Source organism: Oncorhynchus nerka, linkage group LG12, assembly GCF_034236695.1.
Source record: "Oncorhynchus nerka isolate Pitt River linkage group LG12, Oner_Uvic_2.0, whole genome shotgun sequence".
In the NCBI taxonomy this organism is placed as follows: domain Eukaryota; kingdom Metazoa; phylum Chordata; class Actinopteri; order Salmoniformes; family Salmonidae; genus Oncorhynchus; species Oncorhynchus nerka.
Window position 1 is genome coordinate 11,979,248 of NC_088407.1, and position 5,000 is coordinate 11,984,247.

Here is a 5,000-nt window from a genome sequence, read left to right on the forward strand (position 1 = left end):
CTCTCTCTCTCTGGTTCTCTTCCACTCTCTCTCACTCTCTCTGGTTCTCTTCCTCTCCACATCTCTCTCTCTCTCTCTGGTTCTCTTCCTCCCTCTCTCTCTCTGGTTCTCTTCCTCTCTACATCTCTCTCTCTCTCTCTCTCTGGTTCTCTTCCTCTCTACATCTCTCTCTCTCTCTCTCTCTCTCTGGTTCTCTTCCTCTCCACATCTCTCTCTCTCTCTCTGGCTCTCTTCCTCTCCACATCTCTCTCTCTCTCTCTGGTTCTCTTCCTCCCACTCTCTCTCTCCCTCTCTCTGGTTCTCTTCCTCCCACTCTCTCTCTCTCCCTCTCTCTGGTTCTCTTCCTCCCTCTCTCTCTCTCTCTCTCTGGTTCTCTTCCTCTCCACATCTCTCTCTCTCTCTCTGGTTCTCTTCCTCTCCACATCTCTCTCTCTCTCTCTCTCTGGTTCTCTTCCCCTCTCTCTCTCTGGTTCTCTTCCTCTCTACATCTCTCTCTCTCTCTCTCTCTCTGGTTCTCTTCCTCTCTACCTCTCTCTGGTTCTCTTATCTCTCTTTCTCATCCCTCTCTGTGTTAGTGTGTAGGTGGAGAGGTTTAGTTAACATCATACATTCTGTTTCCGATGACATCAACAAATGTGCAATGTCTGTCGGGGGAAAGGGTCTGTCACTTTAATTGTGTTTTTGTATGAGTCTTTAAGTGTGTTTTGTGTTGGTGCTGGAGTCACTGAATATAGTCTACAGTCATCATGTCAATGAGTTGAGCTTTAACATGTGGAGAGACGAACAACAGACCCAGGTGTCTCCTCACAATATCTCAGACCCACAGTAGGTTTCTCCTCAATATCTCAGACCCACAGTAGGTGTCTCCTCAATATCTCAGACCCACAGTGGGTGTCTCCTCAATATCTCAGACCCACAGTGGGTGTCTCCTCAATATCTCAGACCCACAGTAGGTCTCCTCAATATCTCAGACCCACAGTAGGTGTCTCCTCAATATCTCAGACCCACAGTAGGTCTCCTCAATATCTCAGACCCACAGTAGGTCTCCTCAATATCTCAGACCCACAGTATGTGTCTCCTCAATATCTCAGACCCACAGTAGGTCTCCTCAATATCTCAGACCCACAGTAGGTCTCCTCAATATCTCAGACCCACAGTAGGTCTCCTCAATATCTCAGACCCACAGTAGGTTTCTCCTCAATATCTCACACCCACAGTAGGTGTCTCCTCAATATCTCAGACACGCAGTAGGTGTCTCCTCAATATCTCAGACCCACAGTAGGTCTCCTCAATATCTCAGACCCACAGTATGTGTCTCCTCAATATCTCAGACCCACAGTAGGTCTCCTCAATATCTCAGACCCACAGTAGGTGTTTCCTCAATATCTCAGACCCACAGTCAGTCTCCTCAATATCTCACACCCACAGTAGGTCTCCTCAATATCTCACACCCACAGTAGGTCTCCTCAATATCTCAGACCCACAGTAGGTTTCTCCTCAATATCTCAGACCCACAGTAGGTCTCCTCAATATCTCAGACCCACAGTAGGTCTCCTCAATATCTCAGACCCACAGTAGGTCTCCTCAATATCTCAGACCCACAGTAGGTCTCCTCAATATCTCAGACCCACAGTAGGTCTCCTCAGTATCTCAGACCCACAGTAGGTGTCTCCTCAATATCTCAGACCCACAGTAGGTCTCCTCAATATCTCACACCCACAGTAGGTCTCCTCAATATCTCACACCCACAGTAGGTGTCTCCTCAATATCCCAGACCCACAGTAGGTGTCTCCTCAATATCTCAGACCCACAGTAGGTTTCTCCTCAATATCTCACACCCACAGTAGGTGTCCTCAATATCTCAGACCCACAGTAGGTCTCCTCAATATCTCAGACCCACAGTAGGTCTCCTCAATATCTCAGACCCACAGAGGGTGTCTCCTCAATATCTCAGACCCACAGAGGGTGTCTCCTCAATATCTCAGACCCACAGAGGGTGTCTCCTCAATATCTCAGACCCACAGAGGGTGTCTCCTCAATATCTCAGACCCACAGAGGGTGTCTCCTCAATATCTCAGACCCACAGAGGGTGTCTCCTCAATATCTCAGACCCACAGAGGGTGTCTCCTCAATATCTCAGACCCACAGTAGGTCTCCTCAATATCTCAGACCCACAGTAGGTGTCTCAATATCTCAGACCCACAGTAGGTCTCCTCAATATCTCAGACCCACAGTAGGTGTTTCCTCAATATCTCAGACCCACAGTCAGTCTCCTCAATATCTCACACCCACAGTAGGTCTCCTCAATATCTCACACCCACAGTAGGTCTCCTCAATATCTCAGACCCACAGTAGGTGTCTCCTCAATATCTCAGACCCACAGTAGGTTTCTCCTCAATATCTCAGACCCACAGTAGGTCTCCTCAATATCTCAGACCCACAGTAGGTCTCCTCAATATCTCAGACCCACAGTAGGTCTCCTCAATATCTCAGACCCACAGTAGGTCTCCTCAGTATCTCAGACCCACAGTAGGTGTCTCCTCAATATCTCAGACCCACAGTAGGTCTCCTCAATATCTCACACCCACAGTAGGTCTCCTCAATATCTCACACCCACAGTAGGTGTCTCCTCAATATCCCAGACCCACAGTAGGTGTCTCCTCAATATCTCAGACCCACAGTAGGTTTCTCCTCAATATCTCACACCCACAGTAGGTGTCCTCAATATCTCAGACCCACAGTAGGTCTCCTCAATATCTCAGACCCACAGTCAGTCTCCTCAATATCTCACACCCACAGTAGGTCTCCTCAATATCTCACACCCACAGTAGGTGTCTCCTCAATATCCCAGACCCACAGTAGGTGTCTCCTCAATATCTCAGACCCACAGTAGGTTTCTCCTCAATATCTCACACCCACAGTAGGTTTCTCCTCAATATCTCACACCCACAGTAGGTGTCCTCAATATCTCAGACCCACAGTAGGTCTCCTCAATATCTCAGACCCACAGTAGGTCTCCTCAATATCTCAGACCCACAGTAGGTGTCCTCAATATCTCAGACCCACAGTAGGTCTCCTCAATATCTCAGACCCACAGAAGGTGTCTCCTCAATATCTCAGACCCACAGAGGGTGTCTCCTCAATATCTCAGACCCACAGAGGGTGTCTCCTCAATATCTCAGACCCACAGAGGGTGTCTCCTCAATATCTCAGACCCACAGTAGGTCTCCTCAATATCTCAGACCCACAGTAGGTGTCTCAATATCTCAGACCCACAGTAGGTCTCCTCAATATCTCAGACCCACAGTAGGTCTCCTCAATATCTCAGACCCACAGTAGGTGTCTCCTCACAATATCTCAGTCTACCAGTCTTCTGCACACTCCCACTTGACCCAAACCCACAGTATCACCTTACCCAACCCTGCCCATGGAAAACCCAGGCATGACTCTGGACAGAGGGGGGGGGGGCATTGTAACACAGAGCAGATCTACCAACCGCAAACATATTGTATAAGCAGTCAGGCACACAGATACCCATATTCATAGGGTGGGGGGGGTGTATTGGACAGAGCAAGGAGCAGCCCCTGCTCTATTGGACAGAGCAAGGAGCAGCCCCTGCTCTATTGGACAGAGCAAGGAGCAGCCCCTGCTCTATTGGACAGAGCAAGGAGCAGCCCCTGCTCTATTGGACAGAGCAAGGAGCAGCCCCTGCTCTATTGGACAGAGCAAGGAGCAGCCCCTGCTCTATTGGACAGAGCAAGGAGCAGCCCCTGCTCTATTGGACAGAGCAAGGAGCAGCCCCTGCTCTATTGGACAGAGCAAGGAGCAGCCCCTGCTCTATTGGACAGAGCAAGGAGCAGCCCCTGCTCTATTGGACAGAGCAAGGAGCAGCCCCTGCTCTATTGGACAGAGCAAGGAGCAGCCCCTGCTCTATTGGACAGAGCAAGGAGCAGCCCCTGCTCTATTGGACAGAGCAAGGAGCAGTGTCATTCTGGCGATGGCCCAGTGGGCCTGTCTAAATTGGCTGGATTTTACATCAGATGATCATTATTTGGCTTTGGGGGCCTTGAGGAAAGAAAATGTGGTAGCTAGAAATGCCTGGGCCGAATTCTGATCCCAGTTCGCCCCTGAAAGGTGTGTGTGTGTGTGTGTGTGTGTACAGTTCTGTAATGTGTTTTCTTACTGTTGTGGCCGGTGATGTAAAACGTCTCTACTTTTCCCCTCCATGTGTGCTGTCTCCCAACCCTCCTCTGTACTGCCCTTTACAACGGGGAGAAGCACTGCCCTTTACCAGGGCACGCGAGAGAGACGTGGTGGATTTTAGGTTTTCTGTAGGTGAAGTGTGAGAGAGAGAGAGAGAGAGAGAGAGAGAGAAAGAGGTGCAAAACTGAAAGGTATACTTACAGTGAACAGGAGGAGGGGTCCACACACACAGAGAGACCGAGACAGAGAGACCGAGACAGAGAGACCGAGACACCGAGAGAGAGTGAGACACCGAGAGAGAGAGAGACCGAGAGAGAGAGACACCCGAGAGAGAGAGACCCGAGAGAGAGAGACCCGAGAGAGAGAGACCAGAGAGAGAGACAGAGAGAGAGAGACAGAGAGAGACCGAGACAAAGAGACCGAGACAAAGAGACCCGAGAGAGAGACAGAGAGAGGGAGCAGTGACTGACTGTGGGTGTGACTAAAGGCGTGACTCCCCGTGACTCCGCCTTTTCTCCTGTTTACCTGAGGAGCTACAAATAGCAGTGTAAGAGGTAGGAAACACACACCTGTCACTGCTGCTGCCGTCGACTCACCTGGACTGAAGAAACCACACACCACACCTTTACAGGTAACACTAGCGCCTCACACACACACACACCTGAGAATTACTGTACAGGTTCTGACTTGTAGAGCTTGTTGCACATTGTTAATTGTGTGTATTTTGTATTTTCTTCACATATTTAGGATATATTATTTTGTTAGAGGCTGGAGGCTTTTTTTGGGTTTCAATTCTG

The 5,000-nt window shown here is 49.4% G+C and overlaps 1 protein-coding gene across 1 annotated transcript in view; it reads left to right on the forward strand.

The window, feature by feature from the left end:
• Positions 1–3,835: 3,835 nt before the first annotated feature.
• gpha2 (glycoprotein hormone subunit alpha 2) overlaps positions 3,836–5,000 on the forward strand; it is a 13,692-nt gene continuing 12,527 nt past the window's right edge. The window contains exon 1 of the mRNA XM_065025236.1: positions 3,836–4,834. The gene's annotated coding sequence lies outside the window, so the exon portion shown is untranslated. The remainder of the gene's footprint in view (positions 4,835–5,000) is intronic.